This window comes from Arachis hypogaea, chromosome 11 (assembly GCF_003086295.3).
Source record: "Arachis hypogaea cultivar Tifrunner chromosome 11, arahy.Tifrunner.gnm2.J5K5, whole genome shotgun sequence".
Taxonomy (NCBI): Eukaryota; Viridiplantae; Streptophyta; class Magnoliopsida; order Fabales; family Fabaceae; genus Arachis; species Arachis hypogaea.
The window spans coordinates 138,598,043-138,620,055 of NC_092046.1; positions in this window are offsets into that span (position 1 = coordinate 138,598,043).

Here is a 22,013-nt window from a genome sequence, read left to right on the forward strand (position 1 = left end):
TTGACAATATTTGATTACTGCAATGAGAGTATCACTTACAGTTAATTTTTCTATCCAAAGATTGAAAACTAAGGTTGTTCTAGATATCTCAATATGGATTTTTTCCCGTTATTTAACTAATATTTACTGCATGTTCCTTTTGTTATAATCCAGAAACTATGGCTTTAGCTACCAATGTTTCTGCACAAATTAGCAGTATTCCTATGCTGAATTATTCAAACTTTAAAGTTTGGAAGGATACCGTGGAGATTATCCTCCATTGTATGGATCTAGATAGAGCTCTTCGAGAGGAGAAATCCACTTCCACTCCTGAAAACCTTAATGAGGTTAAAATAGAGAAGTGGGACAAATCCAATCGAATGAGTATTATGATAATGAAACGCTCAATTACTGAGGATAAAGATGCCAAACGTAAGAACCCGCATTTTTACGTAAAACCGTTTTAATAAAATAATTTTAGTGCTCGGAATAGATTTAAAATTTAGAAGTTTTAATTTGAAAATAAAAATGTGAAATTTGATTTTAGTGAATTTTTCTAAGCTGGAAAATGTATTTCTTTTGAAAAGTTTTTGTAAAAATACGTACTGACACTTAAGCTGGCAGTATCAGCTCTAGACTGTCCAGTATCGCGTATTTTGAAAAATAATATTTTGAAGATTGGTTTATTATTTTGAAAGGACAAAAATAATTTTGGAATCGAAAACCGGACACTAATCTTAAAGGTTTTGGGCCAAAGTGGGCCAAACGGACCAAAAACGTTAACGAATTGGACCGGGCCCAAACCGAGCCCAAGGCCCAATATATATGCTCATTTAATGAGCAATCAGCCCATTCCACTCTAAAACCAAGAGGGAGGGCGCAACTTTGAGAGAGGGAAGAAGAGTGGGGGTTTCATTATTCACCTCCACCTTCCGGGAGCCATAACTTTTTATCCGAAATATCGATTGACGAGCCGTTTGTGGCCACACAAATCTCTCAACGAGCTCTTCCTTTCTATCTAAAGAAATCTGGTAAGAACTTGCATCTCACTCTTCAGTTTCGTGCCCTAAGTTCTGCGCATTTTTGGATTATGGTTTTGAGTAGATTTTGTGGTTTTGCTTGTTTAAGTGATCTCTAGTAGCAAGTAATTGATGAATTTTATCCCTAATCTCGTTGGGTAAGGTAAGGTTTCACCAAAACCTTGTGTTTAGTTGTTTCATGTATCTTAGATTTTGATTTTGGTGATATATGTGTTGTTAGTTTGAGCCTTGGTGTTGGTTGGAGTTGGTTGAGGCTTTGGATCAAGTTTGGTGGTTTTGTTTGGTGATTGGAGTGTTTGAGAATCGACCAAGGTATGGTTTCAGTTTTCTTTATGTAATATATAATGTTCATGGACACTTAGACTAGTGGCCCATAGGATAGGATTGAATTGGATATGTGGTTGTTGTGGTATATGTATGATGATGGTAATTATTGAGGATTATTGGTGCTAATGATGTATTATGATATTGGTTAATGTTAGTTATTGTTTGGTGATAAATTGTTGGAATTGATGAGGATTTATAGTGGTTGTTGATGTTGGTTGGTTGATGATGCTTGATGAATTGATGTTGCAAATGTTGTTAAATAGTGATATTGAGGTATGAGGTATATTGAATTTTAAATGAATATGTATTGTTGATTATTGATACGAAGCATGAATGAGGTTGTTGACGAAGATTGCTAGTGAAAGAATGATGATTGGTAAAGGTGTTGGTGGAAGATTGATTATAGTGTTTTATATTTGATGTTTGGATTGATGAATGTTGAAGGGGTTGATAATTTGAGATATTAAATGTTGAATGGTTTAGAATATTGTGTGAGTGAGAAAATGGTTGAAGTAGTGTTTGTATAAATTTTGGACTGTTTTGGTTTGGTTGATATGTGATTGAATTGGTATTGGATTGAGGTTTGGTTAAAAATTGAGTTTGTGAGATTTTGGGTATAAATAGATTTTGATGAACTTTTCTTGGTCATAACTTTTGCCTCAATTTTTCAAATTGAATGAAATTGGTTTAGAATTAAAGATCTTTGAAAACCCTTCGATTTGATATAAAGTTTGTAAAATTTAGAATTTTGTAGAGGAAGTTATGATCATTCAAAGATTGGTGTTGAAATCTAAAAATTTTACAGAGTTACAGAATTTTGTGATTTCTGGTATGTGCGCACGCACAACCCTGTAAGATTTTAGACCTGTGCGCACGCACAGGCAGGGATGGGCATGCTGTTTGCAGCGCTAGCACAGCTTGTGCGCGCACACACCAATGAGGAATTGCAACCTGTGCGGACGCACAGCCCTGTGCGCACGCACAAGTTGGGAAAGTAAATGCCTGTGCGAACGCACACATCTTAAAATCTTCTGGCGTGCATATGCACACTGCTGTGCGTACGCACACGTCCTGTTTTATAACTTAAACTTTGTTTTTTTTAAACTATTTCACTTTCCCAACAAGGTTGTAAGTTTTTATAACACCATTTTAAGACTTTTGGGTCTAATTTTGAGTATTAGAACATGGGATATAATCTAAGGGTTCTGGTAGATGATTTTATGATAAATTAAAAAAGCGAAGGCCTAGGTTTCTGGTGTGCTAAGAATGGTTTGGGTGGAGATTAAAGAAGAATTGGTATATGAGATGAGAACTAAGGAACTATGAATTCGGAATGGAAATCATGAATTGAGGACGTTTGAGATGAGTCGATGACTCGAAGATAAATGATGATATTAATGAATATTGAGAATTGATAACTGAGAGTGATTTGAGATGAAGAATGGTAACGTCTGGTGATGTTTTGATGATGAGGAAATGATTGGATTATATGAGAGTGTGCAGAGCCTATATCTCCGGCGTGGCAGATTGTTCTGCTGTATGACCAGTTTTGTTGAGAGTGTGCAGGGCCTATATCCCCGGTGTAGCAGATTATTCTGCTGCATGATTTGTTGTGGTTATTTCCTTCTCTGCTGCAGGAAGTGTGCAGGGCCTATATCACTGGCGTAGTAGAAGAACTGCTGCATGAGTGTGCAGGGAACTATATCCCTGGCGTGGCAGAAAAGGCTACATCCGGGAGGATGTGTCGGGTTGGCATTTACGGACCGACAAGTGATATCACGAGCCAATAGGACAGGCATTCATCATATGCATATTCTATATGCTTGCTTGCTTTGATTACTTGAGTTTGCCTAATTGTATAATATGCCTACTTGCTTCTTGACTTACCTGTTCCATGTATGAATTCTACCTGTGCTTTCCTTGCTTGCATTATCTGTGTTTGTTTGGTGTTGAGGAGGTTGGGTAGGCGGCGGCGATGGGATTGCACGGAGGTTCGGTTGGCGAAGGCTGTGGGATACAGCGGTGTGACTAGTTCTAGTTAGAAATCCCCTAAGTTAGAAAATCCTGCTTATGATTTATGGTCTAAGTTCTTTATTTATTTATATTTATTCTAAGCTTGAATATCAATATGTGATGTGAAGTTCTAGGATTGCCTTCGGCGTCCCAGAGCCTTACATCTTACATCATTGGGCACTGTTACCATACTGAGAACCTCCGGTTCTCATTCCATACTTTGTTGTTGTTTTTCAGATGCATGTCGTAATCTATCGGTGAGATTGCGGATATGGTGACAGAGCGGAGTATGGTTCTTTGTTAGTTTAATTTATTTTACTTTGTTATAGTTACTCTCACATCTTTTGTATTTTATCTTTATGGCCTTAGAGGCTACTGTTCCGAGGGTTACCTGAAACTGGAGGTCGATCTCGGACGAGATCTTCTGAACTGGTCAGTGCTGATGTGTCCGGCTGGTTGGTGGCGGCCGGAGCTGTCGTGTCCAACTTGTTGGACTTGGCTGCACTGCTGATCCTTCACCACTGGACGGTGGGGGTACCTGCAAGAGACTCCAATGCTTAAGTTAGCATGGGTATTAAACATGTTTTTAGTAGAATCAGAGTATGAGTTATACCTGGGTGCTCCAGTGTATTTATAGTAGTTGTAGAGTGACCTTTCTGGAGATAAGATAGTTATCTTATCTTATCTTATCTTATCTTTGAATGAGGTCAGCTTATCTTCAACGGAACCACCTTTCTCTCTGTAGGCTTGGGCTGCCTTTGGATTAGGTTGTGTTCTTTCGTTTTGGGCCTTCTTGGGCCTCTGTGGCATTTTGTCCGAGCTCTTTATGAAGAGGTCGGTCATTGGCCGAGCTCTTTGAGAAGAGGTCGGATAGTCTGACCTGAAGAGGTCGGTCGGCTTGTCGCTAAACATCCCGGGTCGGACAGCTTGACCCAGGGTATGAACAGTGCCCCTGCTTGAGTTCGATCTTTCCGTGAGATTGTGCTTTTCAGAAATTCGATCTCTTTGGAAGTCGTGCTCAAGCATCTGTCTGGCTTGTTTCTTCATTGCTTTGCAATCTTTTGCAGATTTTCTAGAGGTTTGGTACTTCACAGTCCAACCTCTTTTGAGTAGTAGTGTGGGTTTTCTTCCCGTGCCTTCTGGATCGCGCCTTGCTTTAAGTTTGTGTTGACAACCCTCTGCTTTGGCAAAGTTATCCCTGTGGCTTGATATCCGGACTTTTAGTAACTTGTCCAATGACTTTTTAGTGTTCTTTATATAGAACCTTTTTTAGTCTTGGATGACGTTTGTAGCCCTGTTTGAGATTGTGCCTTCTTTGAGTGGAGTTGTATCCCTTTTAGCTAAGCACATTTGAGCCTTAAGTTGTTTCTCAACCTTTTGGCTTGTTCTATTTTGAGATCGTACTTGCGCCTCTTCTTAGCTGACGTCGTCCTGTACGACTTTGCCCCTGCTTGAGTTCGGACCTTTCCGTGAGATCGTGCTTTCGGAGCTTTGATCTCTTTAGGGAAGTCGTGCTCAAGCATCCTGACTTTGGTCGATCTTAAGTAGTTTCTCCTTGTGTGAGTTTGGTATTGCCCCTTTTTAGTTTGTTGAGAGGTCTTTTCAGCCTTCTTCCGATTTGTTTGTCTTCACTGCTCGGGCTTTTTAGTCATAATCCAACAACTTTTTATAGTTTGTTTGGATGACTTTTTAGCGCCGTCTTTGAGGCTGTGCTTTTTGCTTTTTAAGTAATGTCTTTTTTCAAGACTTCGTACTTTTCAGCGAAGCACTTCTGGCTTTGGTCTTTTGACCTTTTGAGAGGTATTCGGATTGTTTGGGTATAGATTGTCGACTTCTTTTCTCTGTGTTCTTGCCCTGTTGTTGCCTCCAAAGGGTGCCCCTGGACTTTCGTGTGAGTCCTGGGGTTTCCCTTTTTCTGCCACGTCTGTCACTTGATGTTCTGCTATTATTGTCCGAGTTGTTTCCTTATTTGCCCGAGTTGTTTGGTAGTAATCCTATATTCGACCTATGTCTTTGAGATGTCTACTAAGATCCCAGACAGCATGTCTGATTAGCTGGATTTCATAGTTTTAATGTGTGTTACTGTGGCTGACCTTGAGTACATCCCTTATACCGCCTTTGAGATTGACTTGTTGTGGTCTTGTAATGTAGCCTAGATGAGGTTTCTGTTATTGTCCCCTGGTTTGGTGTTGGCTAGTTTTGAAAATGCATCAGCTCGGGCATTCTATGTGTCGGACTTCCTTTTCCCCGATTTTGTCCGAGCTGTTGGTGCTAGCTGGTTTTGAAAATGCATCAGCTCGGGCATTCTATGTGTCGGACTTTATTTTCCCCGATTTGTTCGAGCTGTTTTCTATTTTTGTCCAGGGTCCCCCGAATTGTCCGAGATGTTCTCTGGTTTTGTCCAGGGTCCCCCGAATTATCCGAGCTGTCATCTGTAGGATTCTTCCAGCTAAGTTTATTTTCTGTAGGATGCCTTTTATGGGCTGGTTGGTCCGAACTCTGATAGTGTGAGCTTGAAAGTATGGGTGGAGTCGTTGAGAGGTGAGTACAAGGGCGTAGGTGAACTTTTTCTATCTTTTGATAGTTTAGTTCGGCCCCTTGTAGAGCTTTGCTGATGAAGTAGATGGGTTGTTGCCCACTTTCGTCTTCTCTGACTAGTGCTGAGGCTATTGCCCGACTTCCCACTGCGAGGTATAATATGAGTTCTTCACTTTTCCGGGGTCTGGTGAGAATGGGTAGTTGCCCCAAGAATTTTTGAAATCTCGGAAGGCTTGTTTGCATTCCGTTGTCCTTTTCAAACCTCTCTCCCTTCCTTAATATACCTCTTTGAGGTGTCTTTTGCAAGATGATTTGGAGATCGAACCTCCTGTGAATCCTCCATTTATCATATGAACACGTCTCTTAGGGGGGTGAGGTAGACATTCAAACTTGTCTGATCTCTTTGTTGTGAGGTGGATCTTCAACTCGTCCGACCTCTTTGTTGTGAGGTGGACCTTCAACTCGTCCGACCTCTTTGGTGTGAGGTAGACCTTCAACTCGTCCGGCCTCTTTGTTGTGAGGTGGACTTTTAGCTCGTCCGACCTCTTTGTTGTGAGATGGACCTTCAACTTGTCCGACCTCTTTGGTGTGAGGTGGACCTTCAACTCGTCCGACCTCTTTGTTGTGATTGGGCGAGGTGGTGGGATCTTCTCAGTGTTGTATATTTCTCGGTAAACACCCACAAGAGACACCCAAAGAGGGGTGTAATTGTGGTGTTTTCTAGGCTTCTCACCGGGTTGATCTTCTTTTTTCTTGGATTCTTTATCCTTGTCCCGTGGTGGGTTAGGAGAATTCGATTTTTGAGCTGTCTCTCAATCGGGAGTTCTCCTCCATATTGATATAGTTTTCCGCCCTTTCTTGAACCTCGTTTAGAGATGTTGGATACTTCTTGGATATTGAGTGGCGGAAGGGTCCTTCTCTTAGGCCATTGATGAGTCCTATGATGGCCGCTTCTATTGGGAGACTTTGTATGTCAAGGCATGCTTTGTTGAATCTTTCCATGTAGTTGCAGAGACTTTTCCGATCTCCTTACTTGATAGACTTGGGGCGTGCTTGGCTTTGTCATTTTGGATGCAGAATCTGGCCAGGAATTTCTTGGCTAGGTCATTAAAGCTTGAGATGGACTTAGGAGGTAAGTTGTCGAACCATCTAATTGCTGTCTTTGTGAGAGTTGTTGGAAAAGCTTTGCAGCGAACAGCGTCTGAGGCCTCCGTGAGATACATCCTGCTTCTGAAATTGCTAAGATGATGGCTTGGATCTTATGTGCCGTCGTACGGGGTCATGTCGGGAGCTTTGAAGTCCTTGGGAATTTTAGTTTTCATGATTTTCCTAGTGAATGGATCTTGATCTTTGCGTGAGTTGTCCTCAGGGGTGGTCCGGGTAGCCCTTGTTTTGAGATCGGCTTCAAGTTGTAGGAGTTTATCTTCTAACTCTCGACGTCGCCTTACCTCTCTTTGTAGATCCTTACCAACTTCTCGTTGATACTGGCTTTCTTTTTCAAGTTGCTTTAGGCAATCTTGAAGTGCTTCTATTACTCCCAGATTTGATGAGTTTTTGTTTCCGTTAGATTCCGGAGTATCTTTTGGTGTAGCGTCCGTATTTTTGTGCGGCGTTCTGTTCTCTAGATCTGAATCATGGTCGTCCGCCATGGTGATGGGATGACTTCCAGGTCCCCGGCAACAGCGCCAATGTTTCGAGGGTTACCTGAAACTGGAGGTCGATCTCGGACGAGATCTTCTGAACTGGTCGGTGCTGACGTGTCCGGCTGGTTGGTGGCGGCCGGAGCTGTCGTGTCCGACTTGTTGGACTTGGCTGCACTGCTGATCCTTCGCCACCGGAGGGTGGGGGTACCTGCAAGAGACTCCGATGCTTAAGTTAGCATGGGTATTAAACAGATTTTTAGTAGAATCAGAGTATGAGTTATACCTGGGTGCTCCAGTGTATTTATAGTAGTTGTAGAGTGACCTTTCTGGAGATAAGATAACATCTTATCTTATCTTATCTTATCTTTGAATGAGGTCAGCTTATCTTCAACGGAACTGCCTTTCTTTCTGTAGGCTTGGGCTGCCTTTGGATTGGGTTGTGTTCCTTCGTTTTGGGCCTTCTTGGGCCTCTGTGGCATTTTGTCCGAGCTCTTTATGAAGAGGTCGGTCATTGGCCGAGCTCTTTGAGAAGAGGTCGGATAGTCTGACCTGAAGAGGTCGGTCGGCTTGTCGCTAAATATCCCGGGTCAGACAGCTTGACCCAGGGTATGAACAGCTACGTTGAGAGATAGGTTGTATAAGCTATTTTAATTCTAAAACTCGGTATTTTTATATTTGTAACTAGTCGGCTTAAACTCCGCAATCTGCGGCTAGTTCCCTATGTTTATATTACTATATCTATACATTTGTTCTATTCTCTTGCACCTATATCTTGTTTCTTATACGTTAGCTTCGTGTGAATATTTTGTGCTTTTTAAATCTTATTTTGAGCTATATTCTTCATCAGGCTTCTAGAATATATTATTTCCTTCTATATATAAATATGTATAAGCCTTAGGACTGTCGTAACCCCTGATTAACCTTTGCTTTACGGCTAGAGGTAAGGCTTAGGGTAATTGGGGTGTTACATTTAGTGGTATCAGAGCGGTTCGTCCTTGTGAGCCTGAGGGATGGACCGATTGTGCTTCGTTGCACACTCTGGGTTATTTTTCTTTAATGCTATTTAGGTTATCTACTTGATATTTCATAGCATGCTTGTTTGTGAGTACCTTTTTGGGATAATTGAAGCACTAGACTTTTGATATTGAGACTGATCACTTTGATATCGACTGTTTGGTGTGGAAAGGAAACCCGAATGGTAACTCACGAATGAGGCCGGTCACGTTAACGGAGAGGAAGTGAGGATGGCTAACCCACCGTATGCGTTACGAGCTCCACATGTTTCGGAAAACCAGTTCGTGGAGTTGCGGCATATCGGATGATGGGTGTGGCTTAACACTTGTGGTAACTGAAGTAATGAGTGATGCTTTTGCGATTTTTACTTAAGATTTTTAAATTCTACACGGTATGGCTTGGATTCTTGTTAAGAAGGTTTTAAAGCTTAAAACGATTTTGAAAATTTGTTTGAAACTGTTGAAAAGAGTTTGAAAAACTGTTGGTTTGATTTATTGGTAATGGGTTGAGAGTTGGTAACGATTTAATATTAAAGTTGGTTGGATTTTGAAAGTTATTTGACATTGGAATTATTTGATATTGAAGTTAGATGAGAATGGATTGGAAAACATGGTTTTGGTTGGGACCCGAAAAGGGTGGTAAAGTCTAAGTTTTAGGAGAGATACTGCCAAAATTTTTATGAAATTTAAGATTTTGTTTTAAGAATGTGATTTAGAAAAGGAATGAATTTGAGAGGTTCTATTACTTGGTTCTTGATTTATTAAGAAGTAGATGTTTTTCGAGTTTAATCTGTCCACGGGAAGTGGATGTTTTAAGATTGATTTAAATGAGAAAGGACCTATGTTTTGAAGTTTGATTAAAGAAGTATTTTTGGAAGAGTTTTAGTGAATTTTAAAAGAAGTTGAACTTTGATTAATTAGGTTCGTTTTGCTTTTGAAGTATTCTTTAAATTTTGACTCAGCAAGACTAAACAACTCCGAGCTTTAGAAAGGTTTCCGATTTACAAACGAAATGGAATTGGCTTTTAAGCATTTTGGTTTTGAAAGTGGCTCGGAACTTCTGGCCTACATGCCTTGATTTTGATTTTAAGTCTCCATTTTAAATGGTTTCAATTTGAGTAATTATGATTCCGAGGATTTCTAAAGAGTTTAAGAAGTGAGGCAGGTTATTCTTCCCTAGAGTCTTGTGTCTTCTCAAAGAAAGTTCCGTTTTAAGGTGATGATTGAAAGTCTCTTGGAAGTTTTGTGAAATGTTATAATAAGTGACTAAGATTTGAAAGGAAATTGATTTTGAGGAAAAAGTTGAATTATGAGTTTGAAGAGAATTGAGAAATAAAAAGTGACTTATGCCTTGAATAATGATTGGTTTGATATTAATCTTATTTTGAATGATATTGTTTAAAAAGAAAAAGTGAGTTCTATGATTTTATCAATTTGTGAACTTGGTTTCTAAATTATCTTGTTGAATGCGAATTTAAATTGAAAAGTTTTAACCGAGGGAACCGTGATTTCAAGTATTTGACTTGCGAACAAATGATTTTGACTCCTTTGAAAAAGCGTTAACAAGGAATATGTTTAGATTGAATTTTTTTGAAGATTTTGAAAAGTATTACAAAATCGATATTTGTTTTAAGGAAAACTTCGGGTGCGCAATGACGATAATCAGAGTGACGCAGCGGAAGGCGAAAGGAAACATCGACACGGTGGGACGTTTTGATAGGGATATGTCGCGTCAGTCGGATTTTCGAGGGCAAAAATCTTTTTAAGGAGGGGAGGATGTAAGAACCCGCATTTTCATGTAAAACCGTTTTAATAAAATAATTTTAGTGCCCGGAATAGATTCAAAATTTAGAAGTTTTAATTTGAAAATAAAAATGTGAAATTTGATTTCAGTGAATTTTTCTGAGTTGGAAAATGTATTTCTTTTGAAAAGTTTTTGTAAAAATGCGTACTGACACTTAAGCTGGCAGTACCAACTCTAGACTGTCCAGTATCGTGTATTTTGGAAAATAATATTTTGAAGATTGTTTTATTGTTTTGAAAGGACAAAAATAATTTTGGAATCGAAAACCGGACACTAATCTTAAAGGTTTTGGCCCAAAGTGGGCCAAATGGACCAAAAACGATAACAGATTGGACCGGGCCCAAACCGAGCCCAAGGCCCAATATATATATGATCATTTAATGAGCAATCAGCCCATTCCACTCTAAAACCAAGAGGGAGGGCGCAACTTTGAGAGAGGGAAGAAGAGTGGGTGTTTCACTATTCACCTCCACCTTCTGGGAGCCATAACTTTTGATCCGAAATTTCGATTGATGAGCCGTTTGTGGCCACGCGAAACTCTTGACGAGTTATTCCTTTCTATCTAAAGAAATCTGATAAGAGCTTGCATCTCACTTTCCAATTTCGTGCCCTAAGTTCTGCGCATTTTTGGGTTATGGTTTTGAGTAGATTTTGTGGTTTTGATTGTTTAGGTGATCTCTAGTAGCGGATAATTGATGGATTTTACCCCTAATCTTGTTGGGTAAGGTAAGGTTTCACTAAACCCTTGTGTTTAATTGTTTCATGTATCTTAGGTTTTGATTTTGGTGATATATGTGTTGTTAGTTTGAGCATTGGTGTTGGTTGGAGTTGGTTGAGGCTTTGGATCAAGTTTGGTAGTTTCGTTTGGTGATTGGAGCGTTGGAAATCAGCCAAGGTATGGTTTTGGTTTCCTTTATGTAATATATAATGTTCATGGACACTTAGACTAGTGGCCCATAGGATAGGATTGAATTGGATATGTGGTTGTTGTGGTATATGTATGATGATGGTAATTGTTGAGGATTATTGGTGCTAATGATGTATTATGATGTTGGTTAATGTTAGTTATTATTTGGTGATAAATTCTTGGAATTAATGAGGATTTATAGTGGTTGTTGATGTTGGTTGGTTGATGATGCTTGATGAATTGATGTTGTAAATGTTGTTAAATAATGATATTGAGGTATGAGGTATATTGAATTTTAAATGAATATGTATTATTGATTATTGGTACGAAGCATGAATGAGGTTGTTGACGAAGATTGATAGTGAAAGAATGATGATTGGTGAAGGTGTTGGTGGAAGATTGATTATAGTGTTTTATATTTGATGTTTGGATTGATGAGTGTTGAAGGGGTTGATAATTTGAGATATTAAATGTTGAATGGTTTAGAATGTTGTGTGAGTGAGAAAATAGTTGAGGTAATGTTTGTATGAATTTTGGACTGTTTTGGTTTGGTTGATATGTGATTGAATTGGTATTGGATTGAGGTTTGGTTAAAAATTGAGTTTGTGAGATTTTGGGTACAAATAGATTTTGGTGAACTTTACTTGGTCATAACTTTTGCCTCAGTTTTCCAAATTGAATGAAATTAGTTTAGAATTAAAGATCTTTGAAAACCCTTCAATTTGATATAAAGTTTGTAAAATTTGAAATTTTGTAGAGGAAGTTATGATAATTCAAAGATTGGTGTCGAAATTTAAAAATTTTGCAGAGTTGTAGAATTTTGTGATTTTTAGTATGTGCGCACGCACAACCCTGTAAGATTTTAGACCTGTGCGGACGCACAGACCTATGTGCACGCACAGGCAGGGATGGGCATGCTGTTTGCAGTGCTAGCACAGCTTGTGCGCGCACACACCAATGAGGAATTGCAACTTGTGCGGACGCACAGCCCTGTGCGCACGCACAAGTTGGGAAAGTAAATGCCTGTGCATACGCACACATCTTAAAATCTTCTGGCGTGCGCGTGCACACCTCTGTGCGTATACACACGTCCTGTTTTATAACTTAAACTTTGTTTTTTTAAACTATTTCACTTTTCCAACAAGGTTGTAAGCTTCTCTAACACCATTTTAAGACTTTTGGGTCTAGTTTTGAGTATTAGAACATGGGATATAACCTAAGGATTCTGGACTTCTGGTAGATGATTTTATGATAAATTAGAAGAACGGAGACCTAAGTTTCTAGTATGCTGAGAATGGGTTGGGTTGAGATTAAAGAAGAATTGGTATATGAGATGAGAATTAAGGAACTATGAATTCGGAATGGAAATCATGAATTGAGGACGTTTGAGATGAGTCGAGGACTCGTAGAGAAATGATGATATTAATGAATATTGAGAATTGATAACTGAGAGTGATTTGAGATGAGGAATGGTAACGTCTAGTGATGTTTTGATGATGAGGAAATGATTGGATTATATGAGAGTGTGCGGAGCCTATATCTCCGGCGTGGCAGATTGTTCTGCTGCATGACCAGTTTTGTTGAGAGTGTGCGGGGCCTATATCCCCGGCATAGCAGATAGTTCTGCTGCATGATTTGTTGTGGTTATTTCCTTCTCTGCTGCAGGAAGTGTGCGGGACCTATATCACTGGCGTAGTAGACTCCCTACTACATGAGTGTACAGGGCACTATATCCCTGACGTGGCAGAAAAGGCTACATTCGAGAGGATGTGTGGGGTTGGCATTTACGGACCGACAAGTGATATTACGAGCCAATAGGACAGACATTCATCATATGCATCTTCTATATGCTTGCTTGCTTCGATTACTTGAGTTTGCCTAATTGTATAATATGCCTATTTGCTTCTTGACTTACCTGTTCCATGTATGAATTCTACATGTGCTTTCCTTGCTTGTATTATCTGTGTTTGTTTGGTGCTGAGGAGGTTAGGTAGGCAGCGGCGATGGGATTGCACGGAGGTTCGGTTGGCGAAGGCTGTGGGATACATCGGTATGACTAGTTCTAGTTAGAAATCCCCTAAGTTAGAAAATCCTGCTTATGATTTATGGCCTAAGTTCTTTATTTATTTATATTAATTCTAAGCTTGAATATGAATATGTGATGTGAAGTTTTAGGATTGCCTTCGGCGTCCCGGAGCCTTACATCTTACATCATTGGGAACTGTTACCATATTGAGAACCTCTGATTTTCATTCCATACTTTGTTGTTATTTTTCAGATGCATGTCATAATCTACTTCGGTGAGATTGCGGATATGGTGACAGAGTGGAGTATAGTTCCTTGTTGATTTAATTTATTTTACTTTATTATAGTTACTCTCACATCTTTTGTATTTTATCTTTATGGCCTTAGAGGCTACGTTGAGAGATAGGTTGTATAAGCTATTTTAATTCTAAAACTCGGTATTTTTATATTTGTAACTAGTCGACTTAAACTCCGCAAGCTGCGGCTAGTTCCCTATGTTTATATTACTATATCTATACATTTGTTCTATTCTCTTGCACCTATATCTTGTTTCTTATACGTTAGCTTCGAGTGAACGTTTTGCGCTTTTCAAATTTTATTTTTGAGCTATATTCTTCATCAGGCTTCTAGAATATATTATTTCCTTCTATATATAAATATGTATAAGCCTTAGGAGTCGTAACCCCTGATTAACCTTTGCTTTACGACTAGAGGTAAGGTTTAGGGTAATTGGGGTGTTACACCAAACAGTTCCTAAAGGATGTTAAAAAAAATTCTTTACTAAGAATGAAAAGGCGGAGGCAAGTAGTCTTTTGAGCAAAATTGTCTCCATGAGGTATAAAGGTAAAGGGAACATAAGGGAGTACATTATGGAAATGTCTCATCTTGCTTCAAAATTAAAAGCACTAAAGTTAGAGTTGTCTGAAGATTTACTTGTGCATTTTATTTTGATTTCCCTTCCTGCACACTTTGGGCAATTCAAAGTGAGTTATAACACTCTGAAGGACACTTGGTCCTTAAATGAGCTTATATCTCACTGTGTGCAAGAAGAAGAGAGGCTACAGCAAGATAAGACTGAAAGTGCTCACATGGCTTCATCTTTTCAGTATAAAAGAAAGCGTGATACTACTGCGGATGTGCCTTCTCAGCAGAAAAAAGGCTAAGAAATAGGATCAAATTTTAACTTGTTTCTTCTGTAAGAAGGTGGGATACATGAAGAAGGATTGTACCAAATATGCCACCTGGCGTGTAAAGAAGGGTATAATTCTTACTTTCATTTGTTCTGAGGCTAGTTTAAGTTATACACCTGTTGATACTTGGTGGGTAGATTCTGCTGCTACTACTCATGTAAGTGTTACTATGCAGGGTTGCCTGTGGAGCCGACCACCAAGTGATGCTGAAAGATACATCTATGTAGCAGACGACAGTATAGTTGCAGTCGAAGCTATAGGAACCTTTAGATTATGTTCCACGAGTAGATTTTACTTGGATTTATTAGAGACATTTTATGTACCGTCATTTAGACGGAATTTAGTTTCTATTTTTCATTTGGACAAATTAGGTTATTTTTGTTCATTCGGAGACAATAAAGTCAGTATCTTCTATAATTCGAATAATATTTGCTCTGGTCATTTGGTGGATAATCTATAGAGGCTTAACTTAAATTCTTATAATAATGAAATACTGCAAACGGGTACAAAACAAAAACTAAATGAGAATTCGTCATCATTATGGCACAAATGCCTAGGTCACATCTCTAAATAGAGAATTCAGAGGCTCGTGTTGTATGGAATTCTCGGACCCTTAAAATTTGGCAGACTTTGAAGTCCGCATTGAGTGCATGAAGGGAAAAAGGACGAACGAAAGGAAATTGGGTGCCAAGAGAGCTAAAGATTTCTTAGAACTGATACATACTGATATATGTGGCCCATTCCCTACTGTCTCTTGAAATGAACAACGGTACTTTATTACGTTCATAGATGATTACTCTCGTTACGGGTATCTATATTTAATTCATGAAAAGTCCCAAGTATTGGATGTTTTCAAGTCTTTCAAAGTTGAAGTTGAACTTCAACTTGGAAAGAAAGTTAAAGCTGTCAAATCTGATCGTGGTGGTGAATACTACGGAAGATATGACGGTTTAAGTGAGCAACGTCCCGGGCCTTTTGCTCTTTTCCTAGAGGAGTATGGTATTGTTCCGCAATACACCATGACAGGCAAACCTAGTATGAATGGTGTTGCAGAGCGAAGGAACAGAACTCTTAAGGACATGGTGAGAAGTATGATTAGTCATTCTTCCTTGCCTGAATCACTTTGGGGAGAAGCCTTAAAGACCGCAGTGTACATCCTTAATAAGGTGCCAAGCAAAGCAGTTAACGAAATCCCTTATGAAATTTGGACTGGAAAATGGCCCAGTATAAAGCATTTGCATATTTGGGGATGTTCGACTGAGGCGCGACCTTATAGGCCACATGAAAGAAAATTGGACTTAAGGACAATTAGTTGCTACTGTGTTGGTTATGCTGAGCGTTCACGGGGGTACAAGTTTTACAATCCTGCATCAAGGTCTATTTTTGAAACGGGAAATGCAAGATTTCTTGAGGATGTTGAGTTTGGGGGGAAGGAAAAATTAGAAATATTGCTTTTGATGAGGATTCTGTAACTGATAATAATAAGGTCTTTGTACCTATTATTGTTCAAGATACAGTTATAGTACAAGAGCACAATAAGAATTCTACTGTAGATCCAGTCATAGTACAAGAGAACAATGAGAATATCGTTGTTGCTTAAGATACTGCTACAGTACAGAAAAATAATGAGAATCCTCCTCAACCTCAATCCATGCAGCAAGCTCAACAACCTCAAGAAGTACCATTAATGAGATCCAACCAAAAAAAAAAAGGAGAAAATCCATCTATGATCTCAAACAAGCTTTCCGTTAATGGTATCACAAGTTTCATCAAGTTATTACCTCATATAGTTTTGAGGTAAATATTATAGAGAAATGTGTATAACGCAAGTTCAGTGGGAGTAAATACTTTTTTTGGTCTTATATGTTGATGACATTCTACTTGCCAGTAGCGATATAGGCTTGTTGCATGAAACTAAGAAATTTCTTTCGAACAAATTTGAAATGAAAGATCTTGATGATGCCTCTTTTGTATTAGGAATCGAGATACTAAGAAATCGCTCTCAAGGTATTCTTGGATTATCACAAAAGAACTATATCGAAAAGATTTTAAGTAGATATGATATGGAAAGATATAGACCAATGGACACACCCATAACTAAAGGAGACAAGTGCAGTCTCAAGCAATGCCCTAAAAATGATATTGAGAGGACAACAATGCATGATAAACCTTATGCATCAGCACTAGAGAACTTAATGTATGCTCAAGTCTACACACGTCCTGATATATCATTTATAGTGGTAGTGTTGGGTAGATACTTGAACAATTCAGGCAGAGATAATTGGATAGCTGTTAGACGTGTAATGCGTTATTTAAAGAGAACAAAGGATTACATGCTTATTTATCGGAGATCAGAAAATTTGGAGATCATTAGGTACTCTGATTCCGATTTCATGGCATATAGTTGCGAAACTTTGTCACTGAGCTTCATGTAGTAGATGACATTGAAAGGCCATTAAATATATTTTATGACAATAAGTCAACAACACTATACTCCAACAACAATAAGAGCTTGACAAAATTGAAGCATATAGACATCAAGTTCTTAGTTGTCAAGGAGAAAGTTTAAGAAAAACATATTTCCATAGAACATATAGGAACAGAGTACATGCTAGCAAACCCATTAACCAAGGGATTGATCCCTAAAGTCTTTTATGAGCACACTCCTCGGATGGGTATCAATAATTGTGATGCCTTGGTTTAGTGGGAGTTTATTTTTTATACTATATGTTCTATGACAGATATTGAATTATTTTTCTATAGAATTAAGTTGATGGTTTATTTCATATTATGTGAAATGTTCATTTTGTAATATTTGTATTGTGTTTGATCTCAATAAAGTTTTAAAGTTGGACCAGCTAGAAATAGACATGCATGAGATCACTTGACATGTAATTTCCATATTACTCATTCAAATTTGATCTATGTCGTTAAGTATATTAGGATGGTGATTGTCGTGGTTTAGTCACGACATTAATGTGATAAAAGCTGCGGTAGTTCCATATCTAATGTATGAGACAGACCAGATTGTTAAAGTAATGAGAGAAATAGCATTCAAATGTGCGCATAAAGTTTATAAGATGTGATTATGTCAAGAAAGAATATATGTATAGCCAAAGTGGGAGATTGTTAGGAAATTATTTTAATTTCCTAATTTGTTTGTGGGCAATACATATATTAATTATAATCACAAATTATGCTATTTCAAATTAAATGACTTATATAATGGTGATCTCATTTATTGTTATAAATGCTAAATTGAATAAGTCATTATTACTTTTGATTTAGAATTAAATGAGAATAAAACCAGATATTATCTTTTGTTCCTTAGATAATTATCTTTTGGATTTTAGATATATTATGGGTTAAGTACTGAAATCGTCCCTAAGGTCTGGAGTGAAAATCAAAATCGTCCCCGACCTTTTTTTGTTATTAAAATCATCCTCAACGTTACAAAACGTTATAAAATCGTCCTTTTCTATTTTAATTTTATTTTTTTTACCATATTACCCTTCATTATTAATAAAAATAATTAAAATTAAAAATATTAAAAAATTAAAACAAAACCAACCCCACCCCACGCGTAACTCTCCCACCCCACTCCCTCACTCACCCTCTCGTAACCCCCTCACCGCCACTCCCTCACCCTCCCCTCTTCTCCTTCATTTTCTCACTCTTCCCCAATCTTCTTCTCACTCTTCCTTTCTTCACCACCATTACCACTGCCACCATAGCTATTCATTACTCATAACAAAATAAAACAAATTAACAGCAACATTTACAAAATAAAATAAATCAACAAAAAAATCAGAGGCAAAAGAACCATAACAATTTCAATAATCACAACAATTTTAATAAACAATAATTCAATAATCATCAATTACAATTTCAGTTTTCAGATCCAAAAATAGCAAAATAACAGAAGCAGTCACAGATGACCACAGAAGTTCAAGCAGAAGCAGGGCAGAAGCAAAAGAAGAAGCAAAACAAGCAGAAGCAGAAGTTCAAGTAGTCACAGAAGAAAAAGCAGGACAGTCACAGAAGAAGAAGTAGCGCCGACGAGATCCCCTCCCGATGACCATGCGACGGCGACGGCGGCAGCAGCGAGCCCTAAAAACGAATAAGTAAAGTGGCGGCGGTGGTGAGAAGAAAAATTAAAGTTAAAATTGGGGTTGAAATTTTGAAGAAAGGGGCATGAGAAAGGGGATGGGGGTTACGGGAGTGGGGTGTGGGGGTGAGGAAGTAGGTTGAGGGGGTAAGGGAGGTACGAAATTCGGGAGTCAGGAATGGGGTGTGGGGTGAGGGGTGAGGGGTGAGGGGGTGAGTTACGGAAGGAGGGAAGGGGGGGTGAGTGAGGGAGTGGGGGGGGGGAGGTTACGTATGGAGGGAGGGGAGGGAAAGGGTGGTTGAGTGAGGGAGTGGGGTGGGGGGTGAGTTACGGATGGAGGGAATGGGGGGGGGGAGGTGAGTGACTGAGGGAGTGGGGGGGTCACGTATGGAGGGAGGGGAGGGGAAGGGGGTGAGTGAGGGAGTTGGGTGGGGGTGAGTTACGGATGGAGGGAGGGGAGGGGAAGGGGGGTTAATGGAGGGGAAGGGGGTTAATATTATTTTTAATTTTAATTATTTTTATTAATAATGAAGGGTAATATGGTAAAAAAATAAAATTAAAGTAGAAAAGGACGATTTTATAACGTTTTGTAACATTGAGGATGATTTTAATAACAAAAAAAGGTCGGGGACGATTTTGATTTTCACCCCAGATCTTAGGGATGATTTCAGTACTTAACCCATATATTATCTTTTAGACTTTAGATACTATTTTATTTGGGCTTTAGGGTTTAATGGGTGCCATGCTCAAATATAAATAGGCCTTCAGGGTTTTGGTCCCCAATATACCAAAGCCGCCTTTGTTACTCTTTCCCCATCAAAAGAGTCACAATTCAACCGCCTAGAGATACAGAAGACTTTGGTTGAGAAAGATCGAAGGAACCACAAGACTGAGACAATCCTTCTGTCTAATTTCTAATTTCTATTAGTAAAGGTACGCTTCCGCATTATGATATATTTTTGGTGATTCTATATGGATAATCTAGATTAATAAAATAATTTATTCCAACAGCACCCTCACCCATTGCACCCGTCTTTGTGCTCCTATTAAGAGGGATCTAAAGTGTGGTGTTGTGTTTTTTCTTTTTTCTTTTTCTATTTCTCTTCAATTTGTTAATGTTAGTGATTGTTAATGTTGTTTGTTGAGGAGGAAGAACGTTAGTAGAGAGAAGATGGTGATGGTGATGGTGAGAAAGAGAAAAATTAGATAATAGAAAGACCATAAATGGCGGTGAAAATGTGTGGGTGTTGGTGGATTGTGAATATTGTTGTTTACTGGGGGAGGGAGGATGTTGGTAGAGGGGATGCGGTGATGGCGATGGTAAAAAGGAGAGACATGTGGTGAAATTTGAGTGCCACGTCATCACTTCAGTGACGGAGTTGGAAGGAAAGGCCAATTTGAGCCACACCTTAAAATTTTAGAATATAAATTGGGTCAATTAAAAATTTAAGAATTAAATTAAATCAGTGGTCAAATTTCAGAGGTCATTTTGAGTATTAGCTCAAATAACTTCTGTCAACGAAGCACATAAAATAAAAAACTGTAACCATTAAGTATTTATTTATGTGAATTTTTAATAAAAGAATTTTTTAAAATGATCTTTTTTAAAAAATAAGAATAATTTTATATTTTAATATTTTATATAAAAAAATTTATTTATCAGTTATATTTAAATACAATAATATAAAAATATTATTTTATATTTTTATTTATTTATTATATAAAGTTTTTTAATATTTTTATTTTTATTATTTAAAATTTGTCAAACAAACTGAAAATTAAAAAATATTTTTTATTAACTTAATGACTTCTAAACCAACACTAAAAACGATTCGTTTTTACTGAGCCGTACATCACTATTCTGTTGTGTTTCGCGCACTGAATATAAGAAAAAGACATCAGGTAGCGTTACGCTTAAACAGCAATACAGCACTAAAGCGCTTGATTAATATTCTATATTCTACTATATTAATAACACATCGCACGCTTAATAACAGCTATTAACGCGTTTTTAAACCCATTCCACTACAATCATGAACAATATTGCGATATCAACAAGGCGCAATCCTAAACTGTACAAAAAGATGTTAATGAAAGCCAACAAATGCCTGACTTGTTGCACATTAATAAAGACAACATTTAAGGAACTTTAGGCTCGTGCTATCAGTTTCAGAATCTCAGCAGCTTCCTTCAATCTCCTCTGTGTTATCTTTTCTTAACTGCACTAGCACTTCTACCATTTCTGCATTTCACAAAACAAAATAACATGTAACTAATTGAATTGAACTATTTCTCTAAAATCAGAATGAATAGCATGCAATTGTTATTTTTTCAATATCCTGACTTTAACAACACCTTTTCTCGTAAACTGCCTTTCTTTTAAGCCCCTTAACCGAGGAGTATCTACCCCTAAATGTCTCCTGAAGGTGGTAGTCCGTAACATCTGCAGCCAAATCTCCAACAAATATAGTGTAATCTGGACTGTCATCATGACGCCTCTCGCGGCATAAGGGCGCCATTGAATGATTGTAGTATTCTCTCAGCAGCAGCACGGCTTGTAAACTCAATAAACCCATAACCCTCGGATTGACTAGTTTGCTTATTCCTAATTACTTTAACAGATATCACCTGCAACCATATAAGTATATAACCTTAATTTATCATTTTTACACACAATATAATGAGTAATGACAGATATATAGTCCATCTAAACAAAACGCTGTTTAAACAAAAATCAAAGCTAATCAAGATCTCTACATTTTTTTCAGAAATAAAAAAAAAATTATATTTCCCAGAAACCATTTTTAAACTTTAATTCTCCAAATACGATTTTTTTTTATAGAGCAAGTTCGCGCACCCGACGAACTCTATAAAAATCATAGAGTTCGCCTAACCTCGGTGAACTCTCAAACAGTATACAGGAGTACACACAAAAATACACCGACAACAACCATGACTTCTTCAAAAAAAAATTTTAATTAAAAATTAAAAAAATAAGCCATATTTAACAATGACAATCATTATCATCGTCTACAAAAATACACAGGTACACTATAATAAGTCATATTTAACAAGGATTTTTTTAATTATAAGTCGTATTTTATTTTGAAAAAAAAATTTAAAAAATATAAATAATTTTTTTCAAAATAAAATACGACTTATAATTAAAAAAAGTTTTAATTACTCTGCAGGTCCCTATAGTTTCACCGAATTTTCAATTAGGTCCCTATACTTTTTTTTCTTTTCAATTGGGTTTCTATACCTTAATTTTTTTCAATTAAGTCCCTGTTAAGTGTTAACGGTTAACGTTCAAAAAACGTTAGTGAGTTGTGAAATGACTTATTTACCACTGTCTCCTCTCTGTAAACACTATCGTTGAACTATATGAGATTTCTCTTCTTCTCCGTTTTCCATTTTCAGTTTTCA